This window comes from Callorhinus ursinus, unplaced genomic scaffold (genome assembly GCF_003265705.2).
Source record: "Callorhinus ursinus isolate GAN/ISIS: 27379988/994484 unplaced genomic scaffold, GSC_fseal_2.0 scaffold31, whole genome shotgun sequence".
Taxonomy (NCBI): Eukaryota; Metazoa; Chordata; class Mammalia; order Carnivora; family Otariidae; genus Callorhinus; species Callorhinus ursinus.
In genome coordinates, this window is record NW_027397093.1 from 2,496,304 (window position 1) to 2,514,610 (window position 18,307).

At 44.6% G+C, this 18,307-nt stretch overlaps 1 pseudogene; it reads left to right on the top strand.

Moving 5' to 3' along the window:
- Positions 1-13,553: 13,553 nt before the first annotated feature.
- On the top strand, positions 13,554-14,027 carry LOC141370291 (dnaJ homolog subfamily C member 15 pseudogene; annotated as a pseudogene).
- The last annotated feature ends 4,280 nt before the right edge of the window (positions 14,028-18,307 follow it).

Genomic DNA, 18,307 nt, shown 5'->3' on the forward strand with positions numbered 1-18,307 from the left:
CCCCTTCTCTCTTACTGCCAGAATCCCTTGGAGTGGCAATGTACCAGCTAGAAAATTTCATGTTGCAATCTCCCTCACAGCTGAGAGGTAGTGCCCATGTGCCAATGAGACACGAAAGAGTCTGCAGTAGAAATCTAGGTTTCTTACGTTCCCATAGATAGCCCTGCCCCTTTCCCCTAGTCACTTCCCTGCCTGGAATGTAAACAAGAGGCTACAGAGGGAAAGGCCACTGTTTCATCAGCAAATGGTGAGCCTGAGAGTGAAATCTGTAAGCAGAGAACAGCAGAAGAGAAAGAGGAGGAGCCTGGGGTACAGATGCCACTATGTGGTGGCTACCCCACACCTGGACTCTTATCCCAGATGGCTAGCTCCACGATAAATAAATAAACCCTCCTTCTCCTTTAAGTTATTCCTTTTCAGATTTCTATAGCTAACTCCTGACAGACATAATGCTAGGTGCATTCACTAAAGTAGAGGAAAGATCTAGAATACTCATTTAAATTGCCAGCTCCGCAGGCACCCAGGGTCTTAAGAACTCATTGTTTGGGGCTGCTGGGAGTCAGTCAGTGCCAATGAACCCTGTCCCCTGACCCCAAAGCCATGGCCTGGGAATATCAGTCAGGTCTCCATTCCCTGGGGACTTGGTTGTCACCATGTCACTTACTATGGAAGCACTGGCATGAAATTTAAGGAATCAGTGGGAAGTAGTATACCAGGGTTTGCAGAAAAGGATTTAGAGTGATGTTTAGAATACAGAATATGAGAAGATATTTGCAAATGTCTTATCAGATAAAGGGCTAGTATCCAAAATCAACACCCAAAAAACCAAATATTCCAGTGAAGAAATGAGCAGAAGACATGAACAGGCATTTCTCCAAAGAAGACATACAAATGGCCAACAGACATATGAAAAAGTGATCAACATCACTCAGCAGCAGGAAATACAAATCAAAACCACAATGAGATACCATCTCACACCAGTCAGAATGGCTAAAATTAATGTCAGGAAACGACAGATGTTGGCGGGGATGTGGAGAAAGGGGAACCCTCTTACACTGCTGGTGGGAATGCAAGGTGGTGCAGCCACTCTGGAAAATACGGAGTTTCTCAAACAGTTGAAAACAGAGCTGCCTTACAACCCAGCAATTGCACTATTGAGTATTTACCCCAAAGATACAAATGTAGGGATCCGAAGGGGTACCTGCACCCCAGTGTTTATAGCAGCAATGTCCACAATAGCAAAACTATGGAAAGAGGCTAGATGTCCATCAACAGATGAATGGATAAAGAAGATGTGGTGTATACTTACAATGGATTATTACGCTGCCATCAAAAAGAGTGAAATCTTGCCATTTGCAACAACGTGCATGGAACTAGAGGGTATTATGCTAAGCAAAATAAATCAGAGAAAGACAATTATCATATGATCTCACTCATAAGGGCAATTTAAGAAAGAAAACAGAGGATCATAGGGGAAGGGAAAGAAAAATAAAATAAGATGAAAACAGAGAGGGAGGCAAACCAAAAGAGACTCTTAAGTCTAGGAAACAAACTGAGGGTTGCTGGAGGGGAGGGGGGTGGGGGGATGGGGTAACGGGGTGATGGGCATTAAAGAGGGCGCGTGATGTACTGAGCATTGGGTGTTATATGCAACTGATGAATCACTAAACTCCACCTCTGAAACAAATAATACACTATATGTTAATTAATTGAATTTAAATGTTAAAAAAAGAAAGGTTAAAGGGCAAGAACAAGGGTCACTCAGAAGATAATATCTGTAGCATGTAGTACAGGAGTACATTAAGAATTCCTGTAAATCAGGGGTGCCTGGGTGGCTCAGTTGGTTAAGCATCTGCCTTCGGCTCGGGTCATGATCCTGGGCTCCTGGGATGGAGCCCCGTATTGGGCTCCCTGCTCAGCGGGAAGCCTACTTCTCCCTCTGCCTGCCACTCCCCCTGCTTGTGCGCTCTCTCTCTCTTTGTCTCTCGGTCAAATAAATAAATAAAATCTTTAAAAAAAAAAAAAAAGAATTCCTGTAAATCAATAACATATGCACAACCCAATAAAAACGTGATTTTTAACTAAAAAAAAAAAAACATGAATGATGTTTAGAAGGCACCAGAGAAACATTGTAAGTAGGAAGTGTCCCTGAGACAGAGCTGCTCCCGCCAGGACAGCTGGTGTGGCCTCGCACTGCAGGATATATTCACAGACTCGAAGCCATAACTACTGCAAGTTCTGTGTGTGGACAGGGCTTGAGGCCCGTCCACCAGATCATTATGTGCACTAGGGAGACAGAGCCCATGCATCATAGGAACAGACATAACTTAATACAGAGAGTTGTTACCCAAGTGTAAAGTAGTTAAGCAGGTGCTGGGAAGAGTAACAAGAGGCAGCAACTGCAGGGAGCAGCTACTGGGGCTATGACTAGAGGAACAGAGGGGAGAGGTTGGAATGATTAAGACTTAGCAAAGTAGCGAAGGAGACCCTCAAGCTGAAACTCAAGACTTTGGAGTAGGGGGCACCAGCCAGTGATGGGTCTCCGTGGCCACGAGGAGTGACGCAAAGCCAGACGGGATTCAGCAGCTGCTACAGAAAGGAACTGCCTCTGCTGGGGTGAACAGGCCTCCTGAGTTCCCTCCGCCTCCTCCAGTCCTGCAGCAGCCTTCCAGGGCCCCCTACTGGAAAAGCAGAGGGCACGAGAGACAATTATTTAATAACTTGCACAAGGTCCCTGTAGCAGATACTCTACAAACAACGTTGGCCTCCTTCTTTTGAAAGAGGCTAATCAACAGAGACCAGAAAATAGGTCTTAAGAGGCTCCAAAGGCGCCTGGGTGGCTCAGTTGTTGGACGTCTGCCTTTGGCTCCAGTCATGATCCCAGAGTCCTGGGATCAAGCCCCATGTCGGGCTCCCTGCTCACCGGGAAGCCTGCTTCTCCTTCTCCCACTCCCCCCTGCTTGTGTTCCCTCTCTCACTGTGTCTCTCTCTGTCAAATAAATAAATAAAATCTTAAAAAAAAAAAAAAAAAAAAAAGAGGCTCCAAATCATCTAAACACATTGAGGGGAGGGGGAAGGGAGGGAGTTGTAAGTAGTCTGAAATCAATAAGCAGCATTAATCTTGATTCCCAGGAACCACCCCATCTCCCTACTGGCAAATCGAGTCAGGACAGAGGAAGTAGGAAAAGGGATGGAAGCTTGGCAGGAAATAGCAGCTCAGGCTGAAGGAGCTCAGCCAGAGCAGGCTGGAGAAGCCAAGAGAGGCCACTGGGGTTTCACACCTCAGAAACGGAGCTTAACCAGGCATGGTTCCAGTGGATGGAGATAAGCTGGTCCTTGGCCAACACTGGTTGAAGAGTTGGTCTGTACTGTGCTTCCCAGGCAGAAGAGGGGCCCCAAGCTAAAATCCTGCAGACATGGGCGCTGGGCCCCTGGCATGTCCTGGAATTAGTTCAGGAGGTGAGGCTGGTCCAACAATTGCTTTGGTTGTGAGAACCAGAAAGGTCAAGTGGTTTCAAGTTCTCAGGGTCCCTTTAAACTCCTCACAGCAGAGACATTGGTCTTGGAAGGGAAGGAGATTAAATGCTTCTTCTCAGCGTTATGGGCTTGTCCATCTCCTGATCCTGAGGTTGGTAAGAAGAGTATGAGTAAACTCAACCGGGCACCTGGAGGCTCCCAAAATGTTAACACATATTCATAGTAAAAGAAGACAATGCTGGGAGGAGGGACATGTGAATGTGAGCAGAAAGAGGTGATAAGGAGCTCACTGAGGGATTGAATGTCTTTTGCAGAGTTCGTTATATTGTTTAAGTGGTGAAAAAACTAAAACTAACTTTATTAATATAATGCAGCTTTGGTCCAGCCTCCAGCCCATGCTCACTGACTAGCATTCAGGCCTGGCCTGATGCAGTTTCTCCCCCTCCCCACCCTCCGGGGTCCCCAACCCTGCCATACCACTACTAGGCCTCTTGACTGGGAAAATGGAAAGGAAGAGACAGACACGGAGGTTGGGGCCCCTGAGGGTGAGAGCCCATGGCTGCGTTCAGGGCTTTTGAAGACCAAGGCCTGGGGAAGAGCTGCACTGAGGGAACAATGTAAGGAGGAAGAAAAGGAGAATTTTAAAAGTATTGCCGGAGACCACACTTTCCCTTTATGGGCCCACAGATGTATAAGAAAAAAACATAAATTGTTTTGAAATTACTTTTGGCTGTATACGCTGTGTTCTTTTAACCACAACACTGCTTTGGGAATAAACCACGGGAGTGGTGGCTCTATAGTAGTCGTAAAACCCATCTAAAAAGCCCCTCAGGGATATAGGAACTGTCAGAGAATCCCCTAAGGCTTTTCTACTTCTATTTCCAGTCCATTTCTTGGGCCGGGCCAGCTCTGGGCTTGGCCTTCCTAGGCCTCCTAGACTCAGCTCCTTCCTCTCCTCCTTCCAATCTGTTCTCTGTCCTTTGGGGTCCCTTCCCCAGCCTGACAATGGGGACAAACAGTGTCCCAGGCCTCCCCCATGCTGTTCCACAGGCCAACCCAGAGGCCGTTCCCTATTTAAGGAATAGACTGGTACTATCCCTACAGGCATGGACCCTGCTTTCATTCCCAAGGATAGTTGTCATCAACAAATCACAACACACACATATACACATGCACTTTCTTGGACAGAAGTCTGCCAAGCCAACCAGCGCAGAACAGCAAAGGGCCCTAGCAATGGCTCGGGTGACACCTTTCTCTCACATGGTTCTGTGGCTTCTCTGAGTCCCCTAACGGGAAGATGAGACCCTGGCGCTCACTGGACCATCATCACTTCCTTATAAGGAGAAAGCAATCCAGGTCCTCGTGTGAAATTCCAGTCCCACCTCCTGGGAGAAAGAAGGTGCACTTGGGAAAGGTACCCTTGGAACAACTGTGCCCTAAGGAATGGGTGGTTTCTGAGAACCAGGAACAGCAGAGAAAGTGTCAGTGCTTGGAAACCAAAATCTGGTCTACAGTTCAAGTAGCAAGCCTGGTTAGCGTCATCCCCTCCTGTGCCAGGTACTCATCTACTCCCTTTCAGCTCTAATGTCTTGAGATCCTTCAACATTCTCACTCTACGCAACACACTCTCATCAGAAAAATTCTTTACTTTCCATCTCCCCCACCAGCCTGTGAGCTCCCTGAAGGCAGGGCCATGTCTTGGCCTTCTCTGAATGCCTGGCACCTTTCCAGCCCTGGCCCATGCTGGGTCTTGAGTAAATTTGAGTTGAAGTGAACTGACTGTCTAAGTTGGCCACTATGCCGCTCATTCTCAGAACTCTCCATCTCTGTCCTACATCAAACCTTCCTGCAACTGCCTCTTCAAAGGCAGGAACATTCCTTCCAGATGAAAGCCTTCTCTTCCACTGTCACGAGCTCTTTTCCTAACTCTCGTTATACGAGTTTCCACTTCACTCGTATGGTCCTCTAAGTAGACGTATTATCTGGTTTTAAATAAAAGTCATCCCAAAAGTACCCAAAAGTCATCCCAAACCATCCTTGTGTGATGGAGAGGACACTTGATGGGGTGTCAGGACACTTGAGTTACAGTCACTGCTCTGCGGCTGATCTACATATGATCAAGACCCAGGTGCTCTCACAAGGGCTCCGTTCTCGTTCACACAAGGACCAAGCGGGGAAAGCTGGGGTGGCAGACAGATTGTCCGACACGCCAAAGATCTTTGCTTAGGGTTTACCTCGAATCGTCACAAGCATGACACTGACAAGGCTTGGTTGTCAAAGTGGCCTCTAAGCAGGCACAAAGGTTGATAAGATGACAGGTTAGGGGACAAGAAGAGGAATAGAGAACAGGCTGTATTTGTCCCATCTAAGGATGAACCCAGGACAAGGAGGCCCTGAAGGAAAATATGGGCCTGAGATGCAGGCTCTGCCCTGCTTGCCCCGGTGTTTGTAACCTCACTGAACTCCTCACTGGCCAGACTTAACTTGTTCACTTCTCATTTCCTCTCAGCCAGCTCTTTTCAAATAAACACTTTCCTATAAAGGTTTCACTTTCGTCTGCTCCGTTATAAATGGCCCTAAAGCCAGAAAAGCCACAGCAATGAAAAGTCACTCTCAGCCCCCAAATCCTGCGTGGTGCCCGGGCACTCCTTCAGGAGCCTGGCACATTCCGCCCTCCCCGCACGGCTGCCCTGCACTCCCCCCTGACTCGTAAATCTCAGGAAACAATGAGGGCCTGCCCAGCTCTGTGCTTCCCAACCTCCGAGAAATCACAGAAAGGAAAGGAAGCTGATGTTAAAAACAGCCAACAACCAGTCGATGCTTCATAGCAGGAGTGGAAAGGAGCTGACTTTCAGTAACTCAGCAACCACTCACTCGCCAAGCATGGAGCACATGGTCCACACTATGGGGAGTGTGAAATGATTTCTTTCACACTGCCTTATTGGAACATTCCCCATCAACAGCAATCACTCACCCTCCCAAAGAGATAGGCTAGGAGAAACAACATAGGATAGAGAATATGCAGGATGCACAGGGACATAAAAACACACATAGGCACACCCCAAAATTCAAACACAAACACCCAGGTAAGCACACACTCGGTACATACAAATCCTCGGGCACCTGTTCACAGGGATGCTTAGATTCGGAAACAAACTGGCATTCATCCATTTGGACCTAGGTACGCAGCCTCAAACACACAGATGTTTAGTTCCAGATCCAGGCACACCACACCCACCAACACTCCTGGGCATATCACACCCGGGCCCACAGAGCCCAGAAAAACATAGAGACACTCAGAGCATAAAAAAAGAAAGTGTAAAGATATGCAGAGCCACCTTAAACTCGCAACACTCAGGTGCCAAGGCAGCAAAAGGGTTTCTAAGAGGGGAGTGACCTGTCAGATGTCTAGTTCAGTGATTACCTCTAGGGACAGTAGGAGGGTGGCTTGTTGGAGATGGGGAGTAGGAAGGGCCTTTATTGTACTCACTGGGGATAAGAAATGAGCAGGATTTGAGCTGGGGCCTCAAAGGAATGGATTCCAGAGACATTTTTAGTCCAAGTCCCTGAACTGAAGAAATTCCATCTACCTAGAAAAGGGGACGAGGAGACTGTCTCTTGGGCTTCGGGCTTGGGCAACAGGCTGTCACTCACTGCAACGGGCAGTACTGGGTAGAGGGTGGGAGGACAGCCGGAATGACCCCCATCAGTTAGGTAAACAATGAGCTGAAAGTATCCTGAGTGCCGGTCCCTGGGGGCGTGGCCTCTGACCAAGATTGGGGGGGCTACAGCTTACAACCTGAGCCTCAGTGAGCTTTCAGATCCCTGTCCCTGGCATTCTGTGGTCAGAAAAAGATGGGCACATTGAGTTCTGATGACAGGAAGAGCAAGGAGCCTGACCAGGGGCCGGAGGAGCTTTGAAACCACACATGGTATGACTCAGGACTCTCCAGCCTGCAAGGCTTCTGATTGATCAGTTTCCTCCAGATCTCCCAACCATTGGGGCTGCCATGAGTTGGCTGTGGTCTACCAGCTTGATCCTCAACTTCCCTTAGGACCCGGCCCTCTCTGGAGTCACAAAGACACTTTGGGAGGTAAAAGTCACCCTGTTCCTCAGCTCTCCTCCAGGGTTTCTTCTGCTCTGGGCAAGAAGTCGATGGTTGCCACTAGGATCTTACTTTTGCAATCATTTTTAGCCTTAACAGTATACTTATTTAAAAGTAAGGGGGAGGGGTGCCTGGGTGGCTCAGTCAGTTAAGCTTCCACCTTTGGCTCAGGTCATGATCTCAGGGTCCTGGGATCGAGCCCTGTTTCTGGCTCCCTTTTCAGCGGGAAGTCTACTTCTCCCTACCCCCTGCTCCTCACCCCTCCCCCCGCTTGTGTTCCCGCGCTGTCTCTCAAATAAATAAAATCTTTATAAATAGACAGATAGATAGATAGATAGATAAGGGGGCACCTGAGCAAGGACCTAATAAACACCTAAATGCCACCTGGCCCCAACAACACAATGGAGAACACCGGGCCGGGTCCTAAGGGAAGTTGAGGATCAAGCTGTTAGATCATAGCCAACCCATGGCAGCCCCAATGGTTGGGAGATCTGGAGGAAACTGATGAATCAGAAGCCTTGCAGGCTGGAAAGTCCTGAGTTTCAAGCTCCTCCGGCCCCTGGTCAGGCTCCTTGCTCTTCCTGTCATCAGAACTCAATGTGCCCATCTTTTACTGAAAACAGAATGCCAGGGACAGGGATCTGAAAGCTCACTGAGGCTCAGGTTGTAAACTGTAGTCCCCCAATCTTGGTCAGAGGCCACGCCCCCAGGGACCGGTACTCAGGATACTTTCAGTTCATTGTTTACCTAACTGATGGGGGTCATTCTGGCTGTCCTCCCACCCTCTACCCAGTACTGCTCATCCCAGAGCAGGTGAACCAACTCCGGGAGAGCTCTGATGACCAAGACAGAAGGGGAGCCTCCTTGCAAAGGCAGCAGCTGAGCTGGTTGCATTTTGAGCGTTAAATCTTCCCTGTGAAGGATGAGAGGGAAATCCTCCCCTCAGGCCTAATGCCTGGGAACTGGGTGTGACTTTAATAGAAATCAGATCCCAGCGGAGGAAACACCAGCGAAGTTCTGAGGGTTTCAGAGCCACTCAGCCCTTCCCGGGAGAATTTGGTTTCTGTTCAGCCTCTGTACTCCCACCTGCCCCGCCTGAGGCCCCCTTAGCTGGGAGTCCCTGTTGTTCTTAGCACATGGGAATAACAGAGACCAGGGTCCTTAGGATATCAGTCCTGTAGAGGAACAGCTCTGCCTCCAGCCCCCAAGCGCCGAGCGAGTTCACCCAGACAGACAGCCCAGAGGAAGAGAGAAGGGAGAGCAGACCTGAGGATAATGCTCTGGGGAGTGAGGGGTCCTCCTTTCCCTCCCCACTCCTTCACTCAACAGACCTCTATTAAATGATGACAGACAGTGGGATGCATGGGAGACAGAGAGATGTTAGGAAGGGTTGGTGGTCTGCTGGTCCAGGCAGAGTGATAAAGCAATATTTTTAGAAGACAGTGTGGTTAAGTGCTAGTAACAGTACACGCAAGGAGCAATGAAATTGCAGAGGAAATGGTCAACACCTTTGTATTTGCGTATATGGGGAAGAGGAGAGTTATTTAGACTTCATGGAAGCAGAAGGGAGTCTGGGCACGAGAAGGAATGCATTGAAAAGCACAGTTTGGGAGGTATATGCTAAGGGGTCTGAACATCTGGGCCACTTGGCTGCTGATACCCAACCACACTGGGAGCTACACGTCCCCAGTCCTATCAAACAGTATGCAGAGAAACTGCCATGATCTTTCCAGATTCTTCCCTCCTAGGCCAGGCTGAGCCATGGGATCACCTTCCTGGGATATTTGGATTTGGAATGGAGAGAATCCATTCATCTTTAGTGGCTGAGCTTGTAAGATAAAAAGGGGAGCAAGGAGTCAACCCCAGAAAAGAGCACTCAAAAGAGGTGGAGGGGCCCCAACCACATTCAGGTCCTGGCTCCGGGGGTTCCTGATGCCATGGCTACCCTGACCTGCTCCAAGGCTTGGTCGTTCAGGAGGTGCCACAGGATCCTTCCAATAAAGTTTCATCTTTGATAAACCAAGCTCTAGCTGGGTTTTCCCACTTGTAACCAAGAGGTTCTCAATGACAGTGGAGCATGGTTGAGATGAACTTAAGGCAACGGCACCGGGATAAAGGGAAGAGGGAATGTTGTAGAGATGTTTCCAGGGCAGAAATCAAAGGGGTAGGTGGAAAACGAAGAGGTAGGAGATTCTGAAATGTCATGAAAGCCAAGGAAAAAGATCCTTTTAAGGAAAAAAAATATCACACTCAATGATACACCCCCCATAAAGGAGGACCGAGAGGTCCAATATTGGAAAGCGGTGATTGGGTGTAGCAATTCAGAAACTCCTAACCAGACAGCTATGGGTTAAGTAGGAAATGTGAGGAAAGGAACTTAAAAAAATGATTATTCACTCAGCTTCAAGTCCACTAAAAACATCAACCAGTACTATTTTCATCCTATAATTCTGGTGTCCAATGTTGTCACGATAATTCAACTTGATGGAAGTAAAATTACTCTACTTTTTGACAGCAGCTTTATGTCTCCTACTTCTGTTTTTTAAAATAAGTTAAAAACAGGGGCACCTGGGTGGCTCAGTCCTTAAGCGTCTGTCTGCCTTCGGCTCAGGTCATGATCCCAGGGTCCTGGGATCGAGCCCCGCGTCGGGCTCCCTGCTCCACGGGAAGCCTGCTTCTCCCTCTGCCTCTACCCCTGCTTGTGTTCCCTCTCTCGCTGTGTCTCTCTCTGTCAAATAAATAAATAAAATCTTAAAATAAAATAAGTTAAATATTTTATTTCATTCAAAGAAAAATGTGTTTTTTTCTCATCAGCCACAATAATCCTAAACTAATAAATCTTTCCTCAATGTATATATTTAAGTTTTTAATTTAATCACCTTCCTGGGATATTTGGATTTGGAATGGAGAAAATCCATTCATCTTTAGTGGCTGAGGCTGTAAGATAGAAAGGGAAGCAAGGAGTCAACCCCAGAAAAGAGCACTCATGGAGACTTCTTAAAAAGCTCATAGAGTATAGAAGAGTATGAAGTAAAATGTGAATCTCTTTGTCTTATTCATTCTCCCATTAAAAGCAGTTACCAGTGTCTTGCCAATATTTCTAGAGGTAGTCTATACACAAGAATATAGGTATATGGGTGGTTGCCAGAGGGGAGGAATGGAGATGTGAAATATATATTTTATTATGAGTGAAGTGAGTGGGAGATATAGACTTCCAGTTATGGAATGAATAAGTCGCAACAACAAAGGGTCCGGTATAGAGAATATAGTCATGGTATAATAATAGTGCTGTATGGTGACAGATGGTAGCTACACTGGTGGTGAGCATAACATATAAAGTTGTAGAGTTACTATGTTATACACCTGAAACTAATGTGACATTGTGTGTCAATTATACTTCAATAAAGAAAAAGCAATAACTTTATTTTTTATTGAAGTATAATTGATGCATAGTGTTATATTAGTTTCAAGTGTACAATGTAATGATTCGACAATTCCTTATATTACTCAGTGCTCATCGTGATAAGTACGGTCACCATCTGTCACCAAACAATATTATTACAATCTTATTTACTATATTTCCTATGCTGTACTTTTCATCTCCATGATTTATTTATTTTGTAACTGAAAGTGCATACCTCTTAATCACCTTTATCAGTTTCATCCATTCCCCCCCCCACCACCACATACACCTGCCCTCTGGCAAACCTCAGTTTCTTCTCTGTATTTAAGTCTGTTTTTTGTTTGTCTCTTTTTTTTTTCTTTGTTCATTTGCTTTGTTTCTTACGTTCCACATATGAGTAAAATCATATGGTATTTGTCTTTCTTTGTCTGACTTTTTTACTTAGTATTATACCCTCTAGGTCCATCTACGTTGTTGCAAATGACAAGATCTCATTCTTTCTGGGGTGAATAATATTCCACTGTACATACCACATCTATATTCATTCATCTATCAATAGACACTTGAGCTGCTTCCATAATTTGGCTATTGTAAATGATGCTGCAATAAACATAGGGGTGCATGTAACTTTTTAAATTAGTTTGCTTTGAGTAAATACCCAGTTGTGGATCCTAAGTATTTCTATTTTTTTAAATTTTTTGAGGAACCGCCACACTGTTTTCCAGTGTCTGTACCAATTTGCATTCCCAACAGTGCATGAGCATACAAAAGAATGAAACTAGACCACTTTCTTATACCATACACACAAAAAAACCTCCCGTCTAAATGTGGGACCTGAAACCATAAAATTCATAAAAGAAAACATAGGCAGTAATTTCTTTGACATCAGCCATAGAAACATTATTTCTAGATACATCTCCCCAGGCAAGGGAAACAAAAGCAAAAATCAACTATTGGTACTACAGCAAAATAAAAAGCTTCTGCACAGCTAGGGAAATCATCAATAAAACAAAAAGGGAACCTACTGAATGGGAGAAGATATTTGCAAATGATACATCTGATAAGAGGTTAATACCCAAAATATATAAAGAACTTATACAACTGAATTCCAAAATGATAAATAATCCAATTAAAAAATGGGCAGAGGATCTGAATAGACATATTTCCAAAAAAGACATACAGATGGCCAACAGACACATGAGAAGATGCTCAACCCTACTCATCATCAGGGAAATGCAAATCAAAACTACAATGAGATATTACCTTATACTTGTCAGAATGGCTAGAATCAAAAAGACAAGAAAACTTAAAAAAAAAATATAGGTGTATGTATTCCCTTTTGACATTTATATACACCGTTCCTTGCCTTGTTTTTTCTACTTCATATAGCTCTGAGATTGTTCCATATCGGAACAATATGTGCATATATATCACCCTCTCATTTTGAAATGGCTGTATGGTATTTTCTTGGATTGATTTACCATATTTTATTTCCTTAGACCCCTATGGATGAACTTTTAGGCTGTTTCTATTATTTTGCTAATATAATCAGGCATGTAGTAAGTGTTCTTTCTTTGGGCATATCTATAGGACAAACCCCTATAACTGAAACTGCTAAATGAAAGGGAATGTGCATTTACAATTTTGATAGGTAAGCTCAATCTGCCCTCCCAAGTCTACCAACAATTCATGAGAGTGACAGTTACAGGACACTCTCACCCAGCACAGTGTGTCATGGTGCTTTTGCTCTTTGTGAATTTATGTTATACTGTGGGAGGCAAAGGGTTAACCTCAGACCTGGTTTAATGGTTAACCTCAGAGTCCTGTTTCTCCAGGAAGTACAAAGTTAAGCAAATGTGGAATGTTGTGTCCGTCTCATCTGCAGTGTGGCACTGCTCTTGGTCGGGGGGAACCGTGAACCCACATGCCACCTCAGGCTACCATGAGGACAAGGGTATAAAAGAGTGTGGGAGGGATCCACACAGACCTTGAGGTTTGCCCACCTAGGAAGTTGCTTGGTCTTCTCAGGAGATGAAGATATGTGCAGCTATATTGATGAGGGAGCAGAAGGCTATCTGAGGACAAAGCATAAGCTGACACCCTGCCACCTACCCCTCACCCCCACTCCTGGGGGGGACATGTGCTGCTTTCTTCCCAAAAGCTCCCAACTGTCTTACTGTTAATGCTTTACTAGAGGGAAAAACAACCTTAACTTGACAAAAGCAAGGCCTCGGGTATCCCGTAGGTCCTCTTTAGCATATGAAAGTTCCTTTAAAAACCTCCCTTTTTCCTTACCTCCCCCAACCCCGTAGTATAGAATCAATTACTCCTCACAACCCGAGCGCGGCTCTTTCTGCCCATGGTCCTGCCCCCGTGCTTTAATAAAACCACCATTTTGCACCAAAGATGTCTCGAGAATTCTTTCTTGGTCATTGGCGCCAGACCTCACCACACCAAACCTCACCTATATTCCAGAACCACATCAATATGACTTGTCCCCTGCATCCCTTCAGAATCTAAGTGACATCAGTATTAGTTTAAAACCTGCTGTAATGCGTCGCATTGCCATGGCTCCCCGTGGTGGCATTGCCCCTGCCGGCGAGGGTCTGTCCTGCGCTGAGTACTCGCTGCCGGTGACCAAACGGCCTGATGCGGACGTCGACCAGGGACTGAAACTTTCATCCTACTATAAAGGAGGATTTGAAGAGAAAATGAGTAGGCGAGAAGCTAGTCTTATTTTGGGTATAAGCCCATCTGCTGGCAAGGCCAAGATTAGAACAGCTCATAGGAGAATCATGATTTTGAATCACCCAGATAAAGGTGGATCTCCTTACTTAGCAACCAAAATAAATGAAGCAAAACCTTGCTAGAAGCAACCACCAAACATTGATTGATGCTTAAGAATCATTCTGAAGGAAAAAAAGGGGGAATATAAAACAAAAAAGTCCTGCAAAGTAGTCTAAACCACGGTGTTCATAATTTTCATACATGTACTGACCACAATCACTTACTCCACTATTAAGGTATAAAATAATAAAAGATTAACAATCTAAAAAAAAAAAAAAAAACCTGCTGTACCTCATGAATCTATGCAGGTGCACAAATCAATGGTTTAAATTTACATTTATTATGAGTGAGGTGGAGCATTTTTTTCTCAAGTTCAAAGACTATTTTTTTCTACTTTATGAACTATCTATCATGTTCTGTGCCTACTAGGGAGGTTATGTTTATATTCTTGATTTGTAAATGCTCTTTATATGTTACAGGATGGGTTGCTTTATCATATGTGTTGCAAATATTTTTTTCCAGTTTTTCATTTGTCTTCTGACCATGTTTATAGTATTTTTTACCATGGAGAATCATTTCATTTTATGGTTGTACTTCTCCAGCTTGTCTCTTAAGACTTGTGGATTTTATGAAGTCCTGTCAAAGGTCTTTTTTATTTTAAGTTTATAAAAGTTTTCTTTCCTGTTTCCTTCTAGTTCTTTTATTTTTTTCCTTCCCCTCCCCCCCTTATTTTTAGTACTCAATATATATGGAATTTTTATTTTGGTATAAAGAGTTAGGTAAAATCCAACTTATTTTTTCCAGATTATTACCTAAGTCGGTGCCTTGATAATAAAAGCTTTCATACTCTACCACAAGGCACTGTTATAAGCTCTTTTTCAGAGTTAGAAATATTAGACTTTCAAAATGCTTACAATATCGCTCAGCAATACAGAACAGATTATGCCAGTAGAAAGCTAGAGACATCTAATGCTCTATTCCACCTTTTTATTAACTATTCCTAAGATACACAATATAAAAGGATATGTAAATTTTCAACAGGTATTGAAACTGTAATTTAGGTAAACATCTGCCAGATGTGCAAAGGATTGTCCACTAGCAAATACAAGATAAAGGAAAGTGCCTGTCCACCCACCCCCATGCATACCTCTTCCTCAAAAAGAAGAGTCTTTCCCTGACCACATGGTAAGACACAACCAGACAGGAAAGGAGCCACTCTCTGAGGCTCCAAGGTGTGTGTGAATTCCTCTCCACGTGGGTAGCTTTTTCTTCCCCCCAGAGAGTTCCAGACGGTTTAGTTCAAAGACAATATTTCTCAACCACATAAACCAGAGGTATAAGTGGGTTTGTGGTTATGTCTCTATCCATGGTAAAGAGGTCAGCAGGAGGCAAGGGCTGGACTTTGGAGAGCCTGGTGGTTGGACACAGATGGGTATGCCGTTAGGAGGCAGAGATGGGAAGTGATGAGCATGAGTTCTTCAGTCCTGTCTTACGGAAACAAAGCTACATTTTAAATCACATTTTTTAAAAGCCCTCTTGAGAGCAAATGTCAAAGAAATCAAGCAAGACAGTTCTTAGTTCAATGGATTTACATATCATAAATAATTGCTAAACATCAGCAAATGTGGTTGGGGAATGTGCATGCCAGCCATCCCATAGTTTAAGATCTGAGATGATGATTCTAATGGCAACAAAATAAATGTGAAACAGTCAATGCAAATTGATTCACCAGCTAATGAGGAAACAGCAGACCTGGACAGACCTTTTACCTTCTAAGGAAACCAGGAAAACGTCGCAGTTTATAGGAAGATGTATGGTATTGGTCAGGGATCTTGGTTGCATTAAATGGAAAACAATTATAATTATCTTAATCAAAATAGGAAGCTTTGACGTAACTGATGGCTAGGGGATAAGGGTTGAAAAGAGGCAGAAACCAGCAAATTCAGAGACCTAAAGAGCAGGATGTATCAGTTAGACTCTTATTTAAATGCTACACAAATTGCCTGGCTGATTTAAGAAAATAAATTTGCTGGCAGCATCTTTGAGGGCCCAAGAATTGACAGAAAGACTGGAGAATCTGGCTCAGAAAACGGTCAGGATCAAGAAGAGACATGTGAATTCTGCATTCACAGACATGTGGATTCTTTCCACAGGGTGAGTCTGAAGATGGCACATCTACCTCAGAGGCTAAAGGCAGGGTGCCTTAATGTCACACCAGTCCCAAGTGACAACCCAAAGCTACCATCACTTCTACCCCTGGAAACTGGCCATGGCTGTCACCACTGCAGACAAACCGTGAATTCTCTACTGGCCCAGGTATTAGCATCACTAGCTTCAGAATCTAGGTAAGTCCATCTTATTGGCCAAGTCATGTGTTCAGCTCCTGGCTTCTTTTTTTTTTTTTTTTTAAAGATTTTATTTATTTGACAGAGAGAGACACTGCAAGAGAGGGAACACAAGCAGGGGGAGAGGGAGAAGCAGGCTCCCCGCTGAGCAGGGAACCTGATGTGGGGCTCGATCCTAGGACCCCGGGATCACGACCTGAGCCGAAGGCAGATGCACAATGACTGTGCCACCCAGGCACCCCCAACTCCTGGCTTCTTGCAGGACCTGACACTTCATATTTGGCTTTTTAACTTCCATTGTGGTAGACTGACTCAGCACCACCACCACCCCCACCCCCACCCCCAAAGACCATACACTGGGCAGTGAAGGAACTAGACAAATGACCACTCAATCAACACCCTAAAAGGAATGTTCTGGGAAGGACATCATTGCCACTCCTGCTAAGCACCAATATTGTCACCCCTGGACACCACCGCTACAGCCCCTGCCTCTAAAAATCACTTGGAACCAAGTCCTGGCTTCCAGGGGAAGGGACAGAGGGAACATCAAACCCTCAGGCTTCCAAAGAAAAAGACAAGCAATAAATAAAGTTCCATTAAAAGGAGAATATAGAGCCCAAAATTCAGGAGGGGATTTTTTTTTTATGCTTTAGAAAAATATTTTTTAAACCACATGCTTTGGTTTTTTCATTTAAGTTCAAGAAAACATGGAATCTATAAACCAAAAGAGAAAGAGAGCAGGGTCCTGGTTAAGGGAAGGATACAAAAGGATTAACAAGTGGTGCTTGAATTTAGTATTGCTTTTGAGACTGCAGAAGAGAAACTGGTGAAGAGGAGGAAAGGCTCAAAAGACTTTCCCTTAGTGCACAGAAGAAGAGCAAAATAATAAAAAGATGAAAACCACAGATGCTATGAAATGAAAAGCCACAGAAACATAAGCAAATGTACCGGAAAGGGAGCCTAAGACCTTGAAAATAAACAATCATCAGAGATATAATAAAAGAAAACTTCTCTGAAGATAGATAACAACTTAAAGTTGTTCTCTAAGAACCAGCCATAATTAATAAGAAGGAACAACACATAAACAGGTGACAGGGGTTAAGGAGGCACTTGTCATGATGAGCACGGGGTGATGCATGGAGGTGTTGAATCACTGTATGTACACCTGAAACTAACAGAGCACTGTAGCTTAACGACATTGGAATTAAAATAAAAACTTAAAAAGAACACATAAATATATCCCAATATATCACGGTGACTTTCAAAATTACAAGAATAAAGGAAAAAATTCTATGAACATGAAGACAGAAAAAAACTGATGGCACCAAAAAAAAAAAAAAAACCCAGACTAAAATATCAAGCTAGATTCAGACTTTGCCTTTCAATCACACCAGATGACTGCCCTATCCTTAGCGAACACCCGCTTTGAAAATACTGGAGCCCATCTAAATACAAATCTCACTAAGAAATTCAAAACTAAGATACAAATATTATCAGTGAGCACTGAAATTCCATAAGCATAGCTTTGTGTAAATACTTGTTGTAAATAGGCTAAAAAGAACAAAATGGGAGTGCCTGTGTGGCTCACCTCGGTTAAGTATCTGCCTTCCACTCAGGTCATGCTCTTAGGGTCCTGGGATTGAGCCGCACGTTGGGTTCCCCGCTCAGCAGGAAGTCTGCATCTGCTTCAGCTTCTCCCTCTCCCCCACCTCTCTCCCCCTGCTCGAGCTCTCTCTTTCTCAAATAAATAAATAAAACCCTAAAAAAAAAAAAAAGAATAAAGTGAGGGGCACCTGTGTGGCTCAGTTGATTAGGTGTCCAACTCTTGATTTCAGCTCAGGTCATGGTCTTGAGGTTGTAGGATCAGGCCCAGCCCGAAGCCTGCTTGAGATTCTCTCTGCCACCCCAACCCACTGTGTGCGTACGTAAGCTCTCTCTCTCCCTCCCACAAAAAAAGAATAAAATGAATGTCAGGGGCACCTGGGTGGCTCAGTCGTTGAGCGTCTACCTTCGGCTCAGGTCGTGATCCCAGAGTCCTGGGATCTAGCCCCGCATCAGGCTCCCTGCTCTGCTGGAAGCCTGCTTCTCCCTCTCCCACTCCCCCTGGTTGTGTTCCCTCTCTCGCTGTGTCTGTCAGATAAATAAATAAAATCTTTTAAAAAAAAGTCAGAACTTATTTGAAAAGAGAA